Genomic DNA, 19532 nt, shown 5'->3' with positions numbered 1-19532 from the left:
CTGCAGTTAGATTAAGACTCATATCTGTCATCCTGAATCAAAGGTATTTCGAAATAAAGGGACAACAAAAAGGAGGGGGGGGGGAGCGAAAAGTCCTGAAATTGAAAAAAAAAATAAAGAAAAAAAGGGGGGGGGGGGTTGACAGAGAGACACGCAGTAGAAAAAAAATGTATGAAAAATACTAAAAAAAAAAAAAAAAAACTAGGCCAACTTCGGTTAGCAGCAGTCTGCTGTGGTGGGGGTGGGGGTCGCGGGGAGCCGTTTACACATCGTATGACACTCGGTAGGTGACGAGGATTTTAATGTGTACTTTAAGTGTGTGTGTGTGTGTACGTACCGGCTCGCACACCGCCTGTTGCTCTGTCTAGGGAAGTAGCACGCTTTTTCCTCTGTTCACTTTCTGTGTGTGTGTGCTTGTGTATGCATGTCATTTTCCTATTAATTCTTCGCGTTTCTAGATCTTCAGCTTGATGCGTTTCGCATGAAAATATTTCAGAGAAACGTGTTGGATTTGTCGAATTCATAGATTGTATTTGAAGTTGTGTAGATCTACTCTGCTGCTGTGTTCAGCTGGTTTTGGATTGTAATTTATTTAGATTCTAAAGTCTATGCAGGCCTATGATGTTAAGACTTCAGAGATAAAGTTGTTGGCTGGTAGACTAGATTGTATATCTAGAATACCTAGACTCTAGTTAGCCTACTCTATCAGGTGAGTTTAATTTTTGATCTAGAATAATCTCTAGACCTAAAAAAAATATCTAGATCTAGATTCTAGATATATAATCTATAACCAGAATGTACAGATTAAAAGTAAGACTTTATATTCAGAATCAGAATGTAGAACAGAGATCTATATTATATATAGATCTAGGTAATAGAGTATAGTATAATATAGACCTAGTGTCTAGACTTTTTGTAAATATAGATTGTTACTGTTTGTATATTTTAGGTTAGTTAGCTGTTAAAATCTATAATAATAGATAGATCTATAGATTATTATAAATCTTTATAGGCCTACATCTTCATTCTATATATATAAACCTATAAGTATCTGAATAGATGTAAAATTAAGAAGTATTTATTAGATCTACATTTCGTATAATGAAACTTCTATTATCGATCCATTCGATAAAAAAAGCTAGTTGTATAGTTACATTCTTATAGTATTATATAGATCGATCTATCTATCTATCTATCTAATAGGCCTATATATATATTTATATAATATATATAAACACTTATCTTTCTTAGTGTTTACTAAGACCCATAAGTAAAATTACATTTTTATTCTAAGGCTTAACAATAATTTTTACAAAAATTTGTAATGCATTCTTCTTTGCATTTAGGTAAAGACGTTTAGGTAAAGACAATTCACTTTGATAATTGGAATTAAAAAGGTGAATTTAGAGGGTCTACATTACTTTTGAAAGAGTGTGTTTATAAATGTTGAAAGAAGAGCATTCGAACGCTTTTAGTTTTAACCCATCCTGTAGCTCTTGACATTAATGCTAGTATATGACTACTCAAGTCACTAGATAGATCTATTGACATTGAACTGTCTGCAACACCACCACCTTCCTTTTTTTTTTTCTCCTTGAGTTTGAAATACTAAAAGTTATTGCCCCTGATTTCAATCAATGAAAAAAAAAAACAGGTCGGGTTTTTGTAGAATTGATCAAAGGCTAGTCTCAAGATCAAAGTCGTAATGTCGTATCAACATCAAATTTAGCGTTTATAGATCTGAATCTCTCAATTTTATAAGTTAAAGTTAGATCTAAGTCTTTACATTCGAGGGTTCTACTTCGCTACACAGAACTGGGACACACATGAAATGACACTAAAGGTAACACATGGTCTAAGCTACAGGCTGCGTACAAAAGTCCGGGTGTAGACACGAAGGGTGGGGTTACCACTTACCAGTCACGCGAACACGTGCCCGTGATTAAGACAATTATAAACATTAAATTAATGGGCCAATCTATGTTTACTTTAGTATTGTAATGACAAATTGCAAAAACCGATTAGAACCCAGTACTATCTTGTCTGTCTGTACGTCTGTCCATATCGGTATTTACAAATCTACATCCAGAACTATAAAATGCTTAATTAGAAATCGACGAAATTGCCTAAATTGTGCCGATGTGCCTAAAATCAAACTAATTAGAAATCGCGCGCACGTGTTTGTTTCGTTTTAAACCAAAGTATTGTTTTTTGTGTGTGTGTAGTTTCTCGATTTTATTTTCCTGGGGAAGATGTCTGCCCCGTCCTCGCCTTCCTGCTTCCTGATTTCAGTGGGTTTGGGTTCCTCTGTTCACGACCTCATTAATGAAATGGTATCATTCCATTGGGGCACTGCAATATATGATACACCTGAACATATAACACTGGCTTAGTTATTTATTTTTTTACTAAGCCCATATCAAATCTGTCTGTCTGTCAGACTAGACTTGTTGTTTCCCTCTCTCTACATCTCTGACTGTTCATACCAGAACTCGATGCGACCCAAAACAAAGTGGCCGTCAAACTTAGATACTGATGGAATGGAGACAGATGATGATTCACTTTATCTTTTTGTGACATTTTATATCTATTAGGGTGACACCCGTGGAACACATGTTCAATCTCATTCAAGTGTTCAGTATGAATATAGAAGTAAATACTGTCTAAAAAGTATTTTCAACATGTTATTCTCAACCCAAGGTCCCTGTGCCAACACCCCCTCCCCCACGGTTTAATAAAAGTAACTAAAAGTTCACATCGATTAAGTTTGCTTGTAAATTGCTACCATACTATGTTTTACAAGTTTATTGCCGACATATAAATAGTTTATCGACCTTTCCCCCCCCCCCCATTTGATGTCCCCACGTCCCCCTGTTTCGTACCGCCTTTATATTTAATACACATGATCTTTTAAGACTTTTTTTTTTTGTTTGGCTTGTTCTGTTATTATTTAGGCTCATGGAAAGGAAAAATGGGAAACTACTAAGAGATAGGGTCAACTAGGAAGTTAGTGCTCTCAGAGCTATTGTTCTTTGTGTTTACCTTACCGTTACAGTTTGTTTTTGGCGTGTAAGTTTGTTATTGAGACCTACATCTTTCCCACCGCACTCAATGCTGTATCTCTGTGATGTCCAACCTACGTCCAGCGAGCCATACTCAGCAATAGAAAATTCTGATCAAGTTTGGACTGGACAAGTTTTTTTGAGGGGATGCGCCCCGAGACAGACCAGGCAAAAAAAAAAAAAAAGATCACCATATGTGTAGGCATTGACATCTATATGTTAGATACACAATGTTAACAAACATATATTTCTATATGCATATGTTGTAGGCATTGACGCCTATATGTTAGATACACAATGTTAACAAACATATATTTCTATATGCATATGTTGTAGGCATTGATGCCTATATGTTAGATACACAATGTTAACAAACATATATTTCTACATGCATATGCTGCCATCGTTCTCTCTGCCTTCCGTCTCCTGACTTTGGTGTCACCACACCCAACCCCCTTCTACCACTCTCCAAGATGCTGATGAATCTCAGGGCATCTTCTCGCTAAACGTCTTTGCTCGGTGTATGTTGTCCATTGGACATTATTAATACCATTATTTGATAGTGTGTGTTGTCCATTGGACATTATTAATACCATTATTATGATAGTGTGTGTTGTCCATTGGACATTATTAATACCATTATTATGATAGTGTGTGTTGTCCATTGGACATTATTAATACCATTATTATGATAGTGTGTGTTGTCCATTGGACATTATTAATACCATTATTTGATAGTGTGTGTTGTCCATTGGACATTATTAATACCATTATTTGATAGTGTGTGTTGTCCATTGGACATTATTAATACCATTATTTGATAGTGTGTGTGGCTCTAAAAGTGGGAGTCGAAAACCTTTCCCCTTGGAAGTAATTTTGTCAAGAGATCGTATTTAATGGTCTTCGTCTTCTTTCAGTTTTACCGTATAATACTGTTATTACCCCACCATGCACACCGCCATCCAAGATAGTGCACAAGGTGCGCACTTTTAGAGACTAGACTAGGAAGGATGTTGACATTATAAGAAAAAAAAAGAACGATTTCCGCCCAAGTCTAGAGCCGAGATGAAGATGCTGTGCTCAAGGCAGATGTTTGTGTTTGTCATGTCCTCGTGTAAATAAACACATATATCTCGTTGAGTTGCCTCCCTTAAGTTATTACAACTTTCAGCTCTTGCCCCCCCCCCCTTTTTTGTTTTTGCTGGCGCCCCTTCCGTGATATGAGCCTTGGCGCCTACACTGTCATGGGCTCTTTTAGCAACACCAAAAGAAACACAGATAACAGTTCAGCTAAAATCTCCAAGCAGAAGTGGGACCTGGAGCAGATTGTGCCGTAATAGGCCATGGGGTACGAGAGGGGGCCAGGGCGCAAGTCACGCCGCAACAAGTTATTGTGAACGCAGCGTATATCCTGAACGTCCGTGCGCGCCCCATCGCCCTAGTGGTTCACTTGCCATGCTTTATTCACACGTGACAAATGAGTCATTCGGACTATTTTCTTCGACGCCTAGCGAAAAGGCCCTAGCCTTCTGTTTGAATGTGAACGCCCTTGGGCCCATTAAACTATTTACAAAGCCTTTTACTATTGTAACCAATTCGGTAGGTCGATCTTCCTTAATGCATTCGGTGTAAGATGTTTACAAATTAATGTATACAATTACACCACTTCTCTTGCCAAAAGTTGGTCAAACATTGACCACAGTTGTGGCAGCTAATTAATTATAACACTGACCCATACATAAATAAACTTGGGTCCTTCCTAGACATGAGGTTTTGACAGCTTTCATAAAAGGAATTAATTGTCATGTCTCTAGTTCCTTGCCGTCTCTCTCTCTCCCCCAAGTTGCTGTATTCAGTTTAGAAGTATATTTAGAGTTGGGCCTCCTATTAATAGCCTGGTCAAAACATTACATAGTAACACTTGACAAACACTTGTAGATTTCCAAACGATTACTCACAAAGACAGTTTTTTTTTCTTATAAGCGGAGAATGTTTGTCTATCACTCGCACAACGAGGCACACACACACACACACAAGAGTATTGTTGACTTTAATGGTTACATTAGCGATGTGCGATTTCTAAACGACCAGAATCGATTACATTCAACCTCTTTGTCGAAATGTTACCTTGCCAATGGAAACAATTAGTACTATTTATTGCTTTTATTTGTTGTGAACGAGACGAAGTCAAAGTGGTTTAAAAAAAACAGAGCTCTAATGCTAGATGATGTAAAGGTCATCTGTTTCAGTGAACAGGTAAACGAGGGTGTCATGTGGCCAGCACAACGACCAACCGCCTTTACTTTTCCCCAAGTAATGTCAGGTAGTGGGTCGACTCTAAAAGATCCCGAAACAAAAAATCCCAGTCTTCACCAGGATTCGAACCCATGACCCTAGGTTCGGAAGACAAGCGCTTTACCACTCAGTATTTTCAAAATATTTTTATTAACACTCATTATTTCTCCACAATAAAGACTTTGTGACGTGTATGGTTCTTTTTTAGTTGTATAGGTCGCTTTCTCACCAAGACTTGATCTCCAACTGCACACGTGTTATGTCTGGAATCTAGATCTAAACCTTTCAAGTTGAATCGGTAGAGTCGTAGTGTTGCTAGTATCAGCGTGTCTCTGTCTATCCCATAGATCCATTTTGATAACGTGGTTCGGGGGAGGGGTTGTCCTACCTGTGTCCCACACACTGACAAAGTTTCATTGAAAACAGGTTTCAGTGGTGTGGCCGCCCTGTCTCCACCCCAGCACCATTGCACTTTGGCTTGTGTTTGGGTAAATATGCCGTTACAGTACAGCAGATCTACATCGCTTTATTGAACTGTAGGCTATATATGCCAGGCTGTAACAAACACAAGCACTTTAATGGTAGTGTTAGGTACGTAGGGAAAGGAGTTGGTCTCCCCCTCAAAACAAATCTCAACGTTTTGAAAAAAGTTACTTTTATTTGAATACATTTCAATTTTATTTCTTGTCAGCAAGCATGTTCTCCTTTCAAGCGTGATCTACCAGAGGATTTGAAATATTCACTAGTAGCCAGTAAGCTTTCTTTTCAAGAGTGTGACTGTTTTTACTGGTCAGCATTAGAACATGTTTACAAATACATGTTCCCTTTAAGTTTCCGGCATAGGTTGCACAACAAAGACATGTTCCCTTCCAGGAGGCCATTGAAATGTGAAGACCAGACAATACAGGTTCTACGGTAACTACCAGAATTTTCGTGTAGCTTCTGGAGACATTTTGTATTTGTTTTTGTTTTCCCTTCAGGTCTTTAAATTATAGTCGATTTTATAATATGCAGCTACATTTGAATCTTTATTATTTCACCAAACAAAAGAACATAATCTCAAGTGGCGGCTATTTGTGGTGGCGGATTAAAATGAAGAGATATCTTTACCTACTCAAGATATCATTGCTGAGGAATTTAGGTGTGTGTGTTGGTGGACGCCTAGCGTTTTTATGTTTGTTGAAGTGTGTGTGTGGGCCCAAACTCTTATCTTCTCTCGCCCTAAACCCTGACTGTAAGTCTTTAAGTTTATCTGTGTGGGAAACTAATGTTGACATTAAGTTTTTTTTTTTTTTTTGCGTCTCATGACATTGTAACCATATGAAACAGATCGGGAAGAAAATGACACATAATTACGCTACCAACCCACATACACATGCGTGGTATAGTCAAGTGATCAACTACGTGGTTGCCGATTTTAATGTCGCGGGTTCGATTCCTGGTTTAGGCAGCGCAATGTATACTCATCTTTTCAAGTCTGCTAACAAGTGCAGCCTGCTCTTAATGTGTACCAAGACACATCTCGGGAGTTTAAAGTCTTTTTTTGCTAGCCACATGACACTATTGGCTAAGAAACATGTGATCTTTACATCATATAATCTTTGGGTTTCTATGTCTTAAGAAGACTTTTTTTCTGTACTAAAATTATGATGTCTGTTTACGAGACGCAATCATACAATGTCATGCATGTATTTAAAAGCCGACATATCCAAGAGATTAGAGACAGGGGGACTGCAGAGATTGAACCCTATAATGACTATGGCCATATTACAAGGTCATGGGGGCTCGCAAAGACCTTCCTTCAATATTGTGTATCTAACATATAGGCGTCAATGCCTACAACATATACATATAGAAATATATTTTTGTTAATATTGTGTATCTAATATATAGATGTCAATGCCTACAACATATACATATAGAAATATATGTTTGTTAATATTGTGTATCTAACATATAGGCGTCAATGCCTACAACATATACATATAGAAATATATTTTTGTTAATATTGTGTATCTAATATATAGATGTCAATGCCTACAACATATACATATAGAAATATATGTTTGTTAATATTGTGTATCTAACATATAGGCGTCAATGCCTACAACATATGATGATCTATTTTTTTTTTGCCTGGTCTGTCACGGGGCGCATCCCCTCCAAAAAAAAAAGTGTCCAGTTTATACTTGATCAGAATTTTCAGTACCAGGAAAAATGAAGAAGAAGCAGACAGGGCAAGCGAGGGGAAGACAACATAAAAGAATGGACGGGCCTGCCATTGAAAGAGGTTCGAAGGTAAAAGATAGAGAGGAATGGAGAAAGACAGTCGACAAATCTTGAGTGGTGCCCCAACAGGCTAAGTAATAGGTAAAGGTAACTATCTGAAGTGTAAAACTAAAGGTGCTTTTTTATTTCACAATCTAGTGACAAAGGTATGAATTTGTTAAGAGAAATGATGAAGTGTTTCTAACATATCGATAGCACAGTAAGTTATTCAGAAAAACAAAGACAAAAATACCCAACTTTGGCCACCAAATCCCTGTGCTAAGGACGTATGACACTATAGACTGCAGAAAAAGCTTTCATGCAACTGCCTTATCGCTTGGCGTCACTCAACCATGACAGAAAGACAACATGCATTTGGCATTCGAACCCGAAATAACCCCGCCCACTTATCGTTCCAATTGACATACAGGTGTCTCGTGGAGCGTGTTGACAAGTCTGTGATTGCCCTCTTTAGTGTGGACAAGTCTGACTTGGAAGGTTCCTACGATCCAACTGGGAACACCCTCTCACTTTGTCTCAATGCACTATAGTCTTGAACTTTTGACTCTGTATAAAGCTGAGAATTGGTTCTAATGAATGTTCTAGTGTAAGGTAAACATACGCGACATTTGAAACTTTGCAGACATAAGCGTGAAACTCGTTTTTTTATGCAGGTCCTCAGAATAATAAATTATTCCTGAAATCGCGCATGAAAGTTGAGAAAATTCATGTAGTTTAGAGAAAGTTCATGTTATTTAGAGAAAGCCCATGTTGTTTATAGAAATTTCAATTTGTTTAGAGAAAGTTCATGTTATTAAGAGAAAGTTCGTGTTGTTCAGAGAAAGTTCATGTTATTCACACTCCTTCCTGGCCTTTTTCCTAACTGTATTTGTTCATGTATTGATTGCCATATAACAGTGAGGCTGACGCTATGCTGACTGAGTAATTAGAGTGTTAGATTTCTTAACGCGATGGTTCCGATAATTATTCTTGAAGGAACTCGTAATTGGAATGTGTGCTGACCGGCTCTAGCTGTCAGTGGCATTTTTACAAGAGATCGTTAAGGTGGCTGGCCGTTGTGCTGGCCACACGGTATTCTTGTTGCAAAATTAGCTTTTGTTGAACTAGTTGACCAGATCGAGCTGTCGGAACTTTCCAGTAAAATTCTCATCGATATCATTCTAATGATCACACTTTGGGCCCTCACAGATCATTGATGCCCAAACTGCCCTTTCTATGCGGCCCTTGGAAATTTCTGCCCAACATGCATAATAAAACTATATAGGTTTGGTTCTAATGGACAGGGCGATCGTGTGTGTGTGTCTGTGTGTTCCTCTTTGTCTTTGGCCTTGGATAGAATCTCTTTCAACGGTAGGCCCGTCCATTCTTGTATGCTGCCTTACCATCGCTTTCTCTGTCTGCTTTTTCTTTTCCCTGGTACATTGTAATGTGGCCATAGGGTTTTAGTTGTTGTTTTTGTTGACAGTACTTAGCAGGTCATCGTGGGAGTCCAAATGCTGTAATAATCCTGTCTCTATTCTCTTGCGTTTGTGATGCGGTCTTAGTATGTGATACTTAGGATCTTTCTGTAGCATCTCTATTCCATTGTTAGAATCCTCCTCTGTAGTATTGCAGTCAGCGTCCAAGACTCACAAGCATATAAGAATGTGGTCATGACCAGGGAGCATATCAGCCTGTATTTGGTGTCAAGGGCTATAGTATATACCTTTGTCATTCCATAATGTTTTGAGTTTTGCCAGTGCTGATGTGGTCAGTGTGATTCAGGCCAGTAGTTCCAAGTTTGGTTCCCTTATCTGTGACGAGAGCTTCGAGGTACAAAGTTGTGAGAACTCTTCGTGAATGATACTTTATTTTGCTGGAGATATTTTTTCTAAGCAGTGATTCGACTACAACTGTCGATCACTTTGTACTGATAAATGTTATTGTGCGCTCACATTGGATAGATGTATTTCTGGACACAAAAAGTTAAGCGTACTACATTTTTTGTATAGGTCAGTCGTTATTTGCACTATTGTGGATTTTCATGTATGGTGGATAACTTGAGCTATTTGGTGTATCTGGTGCACGGGGAATACTAAGTGTTGTGTGATTTAGAAGGTAAACGATAAATTGTGTGCTCTTTTTTTTAGCACGTAAGAATCAATTCTCGAAGTGCCTTGGCTTTTAGCTCAAACAAATTTGTCTTATTTAGTTGGCAAAGTGGTCTTTTATTATAGTGACCTTGACATTAATTGGAATCGAAAATGTATCGTGAAGATCCCTTGATATTTTTAACAGCCGAACCCTAAAATTAAGTTTATCTAAGCGATCAACGGTAGTATTGAAATTCGCTTGCTTGCTGGTTTGATCTTATTTACTAGATTTTCATCATAAGTGTTTGTGTTATACTTTGTCACGCCTCAAATATTCTATTATATTTGATTTCTCATTATAGTTTATTTGGATAAATTTAGTAATGTAAGAATGTGCCTCATGATCAAGTAAGAAATATTGCGCTGTTATTTCAGGGCAAAGTATTTAAAAAAAATATTTTTTTTTGGCTATATTCTTGTATTCGTAAACTCGAGAAGCTCATTAAAGAACTGAACATGTCTAAGTTGGCGGTCTAGCCTGTAGAACGAGTTATAACTAACGTACAAGTGAACTAGATTGAAATTTTTCATTGATTCTTGTGTCTGTGTGTGTGTGAGGATACTCACATTAGAATAGATTAAGAACATTTTGATTTTTTTTTCCTTTTTTTGAAATAACGTCCGCCCTTTTTTTTTTTTTACGAGTTCTGGCCACGCGAAAGATTATAGTGGTCTAGAATAGATAATATTTGTATCGCATGTCATGACCTTACATAAATATCTTTTACCTCCCCCTTGCACACGCACACATCCGTGTATCACATGATCACACTGTTGTATACTACACGATCTGATAAATCTACTAACTGAGAACACATAACATGAAGAGTGAAGTCTAGAATCATCGACATACATCTGTAAACTTATGTTTAGAATCAGGGCCGGAGTTAAGGGAGAGTAGGCGGGCTACAGTCTCGAGGCCTCCACAAGAAAAGAGGCTCCACAAATGAGATACAAAATATATTCGAATTTTGACGGGTCAGAAACTTTTTTTTTTTTTCTAACATTTTTGTTTCGCATTTTTTTTTACGGCTGTCAAAAAATGTCGCTATTAAAAAGTGTACGCTTGAAGGAGGCACGGAATAAGTCAATGCATCACCGGATTTGCGACAGTGAGTCTACCAAGGGCCTTACTCTTCACAAACTAAAAAAATTTTACAATTTTTAAAACTAAGATATGCATACTAAATATTTTGTTAAAAGGAACCTGAGATTAAATGTACAAGAACTTTATTTCTTTCTTCTAAAATGCTTTTAGATATATCTATTTTCAAACACAAAAATCCTGCCCCGGGGCTTCCGCATACTTTAATCCGGCTCTGTCTAGAACAGTCGACATAGATCTATTACATTGTATCTAGAACAATCGACATAGATCTAGATCTATTAAATTGTCTTAGAACAATTGACATAGATCTAAATGTTAATGCTCTGTCTAGAACAAATGACAACTGTTGTCTCTGCCTGGGACTTTCACTCCCATGTCCACCACTAATCTGCACCTTTCCTCGGTGGATTGCGTACAAGCATGAACATTGTAGATCTAGATCTATGCCTCAGACACAAATGTTCACGGTTTCGGTCTGTTGACGCTGTGGTGGAAAGCCTCTCCGACTCCTCTCTTCCTGTGAGGCCATGTCAAGGCTGTAAACTAGGGCTCCGTGGGAATCACCCGACTCAGCTAAAAATAGTCCAGACTGACTTGAAGGTGGTAAACAAGTCGAGCGTGTCCCTCTGATCCATAACTGTAACTAACATATACGTACTAGTAAATCCAGTAATAACAGCTACTTTATCCTTCATATAAAATCAGTATGACTTGTATAGTATCATTTGGCCGCTAGCCTAGTGTGATAAGTAGGCAGCTTTTGGGAAAGTGCTTAAATACATAAGGCTCGATTCCGTCATCTTCTGTCACCCTTTGGCAGGTCGGGACTTAAAGAGTGTGTGTGTGTGTGTGGGGGGGGCATCGATAGGATCATTGAACCTGTAGTTTGGGTCCGTTTTATATTAGCTTATTTTATTTCGCTTGATTGGAGTAAACGTCTGTGTTCTTGGGCGGCGTCATCTTTCGTTGTTATGGTAACAACAATATCCGTTGTTATTTGCAACAATCAACGCGTCTTATTGCGTGACATTCGATACATTGATTTTTTTCCCCTCTTGATTCAATTAGAATGCATATCTAAAGTAAGCGGTGAACTAAAAGAAACTGATGACACGAGCCCACTGGCGGATCCAGGGGGGGGGCGATCGCCCCTACCGCCCCCCCCCCGAAGGGGGGGGGGCGGACGAGCTTTAGTATAGAAGTCACACAATTTGTATACGAATTTATTACTTATGTTTATAATATATACTAATTATTTATATTTCAAACTATTTTTAGATTATTTCGCCCCCCCCCCCTCTAGTATGTTGGCCGATTAGGAGGGGTCGGGAGGGGGCGATAGCATCAATCCGCCCCCCCCCCCCCAACCATAAACTTTTGAGTGGGGGGGCGGTCCAATTTATTTGTAGAAATCACAGCTTGCCAAAAGAATCAATTAAATATCTATATGATTAAAACTTGTTATTGATATTTTAACCGATCTTTATATTATGTCGTTCCCCTGTTGTCCGATTGGTGGGGGGGGGGGGGGTGAAACCTCTACTGCCCTTCCCAACTAAACCCTTTGAGTGGGGGGGGGGGCGGTCCTACTTTTATGGAGAAATCATAGTTTGTGAGCAAGATTAGTTGCATTGATATATAAATTTGATATTATGTCGCTCTCCTTCAGGTATCTTGGCCGATTCGGTGGGGTAAAAGGGGGGGGGGCGATTGCATGTACTGGCGGTCATATTTTTATGGAGGAATCATAGTTTGTGAACAAAAATTGTTGAATTTTTATATAATTAATATGTGAGACCATTTGTATATTATGTCGCACCACACTCTAATCTCAAATTTTATGATTAGTAAATATAAAAAGAAAAAGGTGGAAGGGGCGATACTTGCCATCTTCTTTCCCTCATCGGACAAAGCAATACTCTTTCTTTTTGTATTATAGTTAAGAAATTACAAAATGTAAAAAAAAAAATCAGCCACTAATATAATTTATATATGCTATAAATTAAATTCTCGTTTCGAGTGGCCCCACCCTTATTCTTTAATGCCAAATGCAATCATTAGCAGAAATTATAAAAAGGAGCGAGGATAAATCGTTTTCATTCTACCGCCCCTCCCATTTCCAGACAGAGTTTATGTAATTTCACATGAATTTATCATAATTATTTTAAGAAAGACTTTGCTTTGGAAAAGTAAGAATTCAAACAAAAATTTTCAGTATAAGAGTCACTATTGAGATGAGTAGCCTTTTTTCTAACCTTTACTCAATCTAATATTTTTCTAGTTAAATTTGGGACTATAACTCACAATTTATGCTTGAATTTTATTGAATATTATTTATCGAATTTTTTTTTCGGCGGCGATCCTCAAAACCTTAATCTAAATATGTGGGGTATCTGATCTTTTCAAGGAACAAATCGGTTTTATTTGCAATGTATTAATGGCGTATACATTCAAATTAGAATATTTTTCAAGTACAACATTATTCAAAAGGTCCTTTTTTAATAAGATGAATAATGAGCTTTAGGTAAGGAGAATGCGTTTCTTCAGCGAAGAATGCAAGAAAACGCTTTTAGCGTCGGGGCTTCGCCCCGAAAATCACTGATGAATAGTGAGCTGTAGTTGTCAGGAGCAGACGTTTCTGCAGTGAAGAATGCAAGTAAACGCTTTTGGCGTCCCGACCTCCACTGATTAATAATGAGCTGTAGATGTCAGGAGAATGCGTTTCTTCAGTGAAGAATGCATGAAAACGCTTTATGCGTCGGGGCTTCGCCCCGAAACTCACTGATGAATAGTGAGTTGTAGATGTCAGGAGCAGGCGTTTCTGCAGTGAATAATGCAAGAAAACGCTTTTTTGGCGTCGGGGCTTCGCCCCGAACTCAACTGATTAAAAATGAGTTGTAGATGTCAGGAAAATGCGTTTCTTCAGTGAAGAATGCATGAAAACGCTTTATGCGTCGGGGCTACGCCCCGAAACTCACTGATGAATAGTGAGCTGTAGATGTCAGAAGCAGGCGTTTCTGCAGTGAAAAATGCAAGAAAACGCTTTTTGGCGTCGGGGCTTCGCCCCGAACTCCACTGATGGATAAAGAGCTGTAGATGTCAGGAGAATGCGTTTCTGTAGTGAAGAATGCATGAAAATACTGAGAAATACTGCTTATTTATTCTTATATATATATATATATATATATATATATATATATATATATATATATATATATATATATATATATATATATGTGTGTGTGTGCTATACGCACGTTTATGTATAGGGTTAGGGTTTACTGGGCGTTAGGGTTAGGGTTTGGAAAAAAATCGCCCCCCCAACTCCAAAGTTCTGGATCCGCTAGTGCACGAGCCAGACATTATGATTTGGGGGGGGGGGGGGTTATAATGAGAAAAAAAAATGTACATAATTGAATAACACGATAAAGCTTGGAGAAGCTGAAATGCGAGTTGGCTATACAAAATTGCCCAGCCCCCTTTTTTTAACCATCTTTTGTAATTTGTCATTTCGTGGAAATAAGAATTGATATTCATTCCCCCCCCCCTCCCCCCGCCCACTCCACATGGCTAGAAGCCTACAAAGTAATCGATCAGTGTCATAATTCGAATTCCTTTTGTCAGGGGCTAACTCTTTAGATCATTTTATGCTTCCATTCCTGTTAAAAAAACAAACGAAACAAAAACAAAACCCAGTCAACTGAAGTAGAGATTAGATTTATAGCTGGGTTTTAACTGTAATCTGTAGTATATCAGGCCTGGATTCCAAACTCATCGTGACACTAGAGGACCTACAACTGACAACATTGTATCAGTGCCATGGTCAACGACCCCCTCCCCCTGCCTCATAACGCCGCTTAAACCAGAGTCAGTGTTCCTATTGATTAGGTGCTTAAATCTCAATGCTGTATAAATTTGAGACAACTGTCTTTACATACTTTCCCCCCCCCCCCCCCACCGGCAGTGGGTTCAGTTTTACCAGACAAGTGCAGGCTACGTTTCAAACTCTGGTCCTCAAAGCCACGTCTGTGTTACGTGCAGAAAAGTTTGCTTTTGTTTGACGGTTTCGCCAGAGAATGCTGACCATGTCCTTCAAAAATGGCATTCTTTATCAAGGGGCCCGAACTAGACTCCGGTCACAAAACACCCCGATAGAAAGAAAACTATATGGAGAACCTGATTTGGAAACCACCGCACAGTTCATCTCGTATATTGGTCATGTCATGTGAACGCTTCATAATGAGTGAGAACGCAGAAGATGAAGTTTGACGGCTAGGCCATGGTAACAAACAAACTGACGGGACATACAAAGTAATACAAACTGAAGCGGCCACGAGCTGAAGGCGTTTAAAAATAATGTGAAGACCTTATCGACTACAGAAACTACATTAGTACAGCACGTCTAGTTTACAAACAACAATAAAACAACGAAATGACAAAGGGAGTGTGTGTTGGCGGTAAACTCAGGAGGCCCAAATGGGTTATGTGTTCTCTTTTCAATTACGTCACACATAAAACTACACTTCCATCGCATTCACAGCGGTGACCATAAAATGATAGATAAAAAACCTTTATTGCGACTAGTCAAAGGTTGTGGATCTTTGTCGACTTTAGTTTACACAAACTATTGTTTACAAACACGAAAAGCCACAAATAACACTTTAATTTATTTTACCTATTTTAAGCACGAATAAAAGTCGGATTTTTGATAGCTCTTTTAAGACTTACTGTTAGCTTATGAACAATAGGGGCTTTCCCCCACATAAGCCTCTAAAAAGACATACATCTTTTTTTATTTAAAAAGTAATCTTGTATCTAATTTGATGACAGACTCAACAGGCTTACGCTTGAATGTGAAAGAACCCCCCTTCCAGATCAAGCGATCTATAGGGCAGATGATGTAAAGGTCATCTGTTTTTGTGGTTCACAGTTACGAGGGTGTCATGTGGCCAGCATAACGAACAACCGCCTCTACTTTCCTCAACTAATGTCAGGTACCCTTTAGAGCTGGGTGGACTCAGAGGCGTCCTAAGATCCCGTACTTAAAAATCCCAGTCTTCACTAGGAATCGAACCCGGGACCTCGGTTCGGAGGCCAAGTGCTTTACCGCTTTACACTTGAATATGAGCACATTGAGTCATTAGTACAAGTTCACCAGAAACGACGCTCATCCCAAAGGTTTGTTTCTACCTTGACGGAGACCCAGTAGTCTGTAAGACAAATACAGTATGCCTGCTTCGGGGGGTCTAACCGGGGTATCATTACGACCATGTCCTTAAAACATTTGTCAGGTTGAACGCAGGAATGTCACAAATGTTAAATTTAAGTTAAAAAATGGCAACTATCCTACTAGAGGTCTAATGAGAAACTCTAACGCTTTAGGTCAAAGCCACCATGTTTCATAGTTCGTACAAACGTTAGTGCTACTGTCCCCCCTCTTCCCGTTTGAACTCTCGTGTTTCTGTCCGTTATGTTACCGTAGAGCCTTGAGCCTACATCATGTTTGTTAACAGCGCTCTATGATTTAAATAATAATATTAATTATTGTTGGATTAGTCAAACAATAAGCCTCAGGTTTTAATATTTCTAATATTTACAGAGACCTCTTTTGATAGGATTCTTTTGTGTCATGTTTTGTTTCCTTTTCCCGTTAGTTTGTTTTGATTTGTCCCATTAGTTTATGCTCCTTTATCCGTTAGTTTAAGTTACTTTGTTCTTTAGTTTGTGTTCCTATGTCCATTATTTTATGTTCTTTTATCCATACGGTTTTGTTCCTCTTTCTTATTAGTTTGTGTTCCTTTGTCCCAGTTGTCAACTCTTCTTTGTGATTGATCGTGTGTAACAAAACAAAAATGCTAAGGACTACTACTCTAGTCTAGATTCAGTCGTCTGCTTATAATTCTTATTGAATCTTCGACAATCATCTGCAATTACATTCATACTTCCTCGACTTGCTTGGCACAGATCACGTGACTCGGGTCGATGTCCTAGGTATGATTTTTTTTTAAAAAGTATAAATCAATTCAACTATTTAAGAAAGACGCTAGGTAGCCGAAAGCCACACAAAGAAATTCATGGAAGTTGCACATTTCATACAAGCTGATCCCGATCAGATGTGTTTTTCAAAGAGATGGACGTGAAGCCATCTTCAGGAAGAGATAACTTTCAGTCAAGGTTATCTTTACCTTTTATGGATGAGCTTTGCTTTTTGAGAAGTAGTTTGGCAGCTTGAAGAAGGCCTGTGTGGAGTTACATTTATGAGAATTATTCTCTAGAATCTGATCAACATAAACAACAGACTGCCCCAACTAGTGGAACAAAAAAAACACAGCACCAGCTGTTGGAGCATTACATCGTGAATTGAGTCAAGGAATTATTCAGAAAGAGAATTACAAATCGCCAATCAGAGATTTTCACACTAAAAGTTGATCAGAATAATTTGCTCATTGTTTACCATTTAATGGTCAAGATCCTGTTTACGTTCTTTAAGCAATTAAATTAAGCATCAGAAAAAGACAACAACTAGAGAAGGCGATGTGAAAAGTGGCATGGCCGCCTGGTCATGTGATATGCGCTCTGGACAGTTGACTCGATTGTTCAGAGTTCGAAACCTTACTCCACCATCTCCCTCCGTCCTGCTGGAGGTTTTGCCTCAGGTGTAATACATTTCAATCCTGATGGAACATCCGGATACACCAAAACGTTTGCTATTTATTGGTTAATGACTCCATGAATAAGAATCTCCAATATTTCTTCTTAGAAAAAAATTAAGAAAAAAAGTCATCATAACACTTCGATCTTATAACCTTTGATATAGAATATAAACCCGTTTAAGCTTGGCGTCCACTGACACAACTAAATTGTGGAAAATCGGTAAGAGTAAAATCAGCTTCCCAGTAACGTTAAAACTGCAATCTTCAGTAGTAATCTCTGTACATCTATATGGTTGTAAACTCTGGACACTGAACGCTGAGACTGAAAAAAGAATCCAAGCTTTTGAGAGTATATTGCTGGGTATCAGATACCAGGAGAAGACAAATGAGTTTGTACTTTTACAAGTCAACACTCAGGCTGGCAAAAAGGAAGAACTCGATACTGTGAAGAGATGAAAGCTGAGCTGGTTTACTCATATTGTAAGACCTGACTCATTGTCTAAAGTCATCCTTCAAGGTCCAGTGGAGGGAGCATGAAGAAAGGGTCATCCAAAGAAAAGCTGGCTGGACAACATTAAAGAATGGACCGCTTCTTTCTTGCTATCCTGCTAAAAACAGCTGCTGACTGGGAAAAGTGGTGCGATTTGGTTACTCCAACTGTCACAGCACCCCTTCGACGAAAGTCAATGGACAGATAAGATTATAGAAATAAATAAGACCAACTGATTCAACCTATTGTTGAGTTGTACTTTTGTTTCGATTTTCTTATAATTGTTCGCGTTTACAAAAAAATCTTTATGTAGTTTTTAGCGATATTTAAGTCATTTCATTTCTTGAAACTTTTTATGACGCCCAGTAGATCTAGATTTAAGTCGTTTCATTTCTTGAAACTTTTTATGACGCCCAGTAGATCTAGATTTAAGTCGTGTCATTTCTTGAAACTTTTTATGACGCCCAGTAGATCTAGATTTAAGTCGTGTCATTTCTTGAAACTTTTTATGACGCCCAGTAGATCTAGATTTAAGTCGTTTCATTTCTTGAAACTTTTTATGACGCCCAGTAGATCTAGATTTAAGTCGTTTCATTTCTTGAAACTTTTTATGACGCCCAGTAGATCTAGATCGAATTGTTCTGTAAAGAAAGTCGCACATTTTCAAAGATGTGAAATTACTTTTGAAACGTTTTCTTGGGTGTAACCTTTGACACTGCCGCTCTGACGACGTTTAGTTTGTAGCATTTAGCTTTCTTTAGAAGAAGAAATATTCGAATGATTGAGGTGACGTTCTGACTCTAGAGGATGTCCAGTGGATCCTGCAATCAAGTAGAAGTTCTTTAAATACTTCTATGAAGGTAGGCAGTCTAGAACAGCTATAGATTGACATAGATTTAGGTCTACATTAGTATATATATATATAATATATATATAGATAACTCTGCGTATCTATGAGTAACTATTACTAATATCTATGAAGTAGGAAATAGAGAACTCGTTTGTCACTTTGCTCGGACGTTCCAGACATTCTACAGAATGGCCAGATTTCTCTATTGACAGCAAAAGCCCCTCTCCTAATACTCCCCGCATTCAACTGGATTTCATGTCATCGCTTGTTACTTAATGATACCAGTGTGTGTGTGTGTGTGTGTTTTTTGTTCTCCTTTATTTACGCATGCTGTTTTGTTGGTCAGGGAAATGCGTTGTTTTAAAATGTCTTTGTTTGAATGTGTTTCTGGTTTACACACACACCGTACCCGTCCTCCATCTATACATACAGGCACACACATACCCTTAAACACATGCCCTTCCACACATATGCAGATAATACTCCTCCGGACACAAATACACCTAACACACCCCTCCTCACCCACATATCCGCCCACACACATATCCCCCACAAACAGGTCTATATACCACACACAAACTTCCTCCACACACATGTCTATATACCACACACATACTTCCACTACACACACACGTGCCTATATACAACACACA

General features: G+C 38.4%; 1 protein-coding gene across 1 annotated transcript in view; it reads left to right on the top strand.

The window, feature by feature from the left end:
- The first annotated feature begins 311 nt into the window (after positions 1-311).
- LOC106064359 (elongation of very long chain fatty acids protein 4-like) overlaps positions 312-19532 on the top strand; it is a 54247-nt gene continuing 35026 nt past the window's right edge. The window contains exon 1 of the mRNA XM_056028787.1: positions 312-709. The gene's annotated coding sequence lies outside the window, so the exon portion shown is untranslated. The remainder of the gene's footprint in view (positions 710-19532) is intronic.

This window comes from Biomphalaria glabrata, chromosome 5 (assembly GCF_947242115.1).
Source record: "Biomphalaria glabrata chromosome 5, xgBioGlab47.1, whole genome shotgun sequence".
In the NCBI taxonomy this organism is placed as follows: Eukaryota; Metazoa; Mollusca; class Gastropoda; family Planorbidae; genus Biomphalaria; species Biomphalaria glabrata.
Note: the sequence above shows the minus strand (reverse complement) of the source record. Positions and strands in the feature narration are given on the sequence as shown.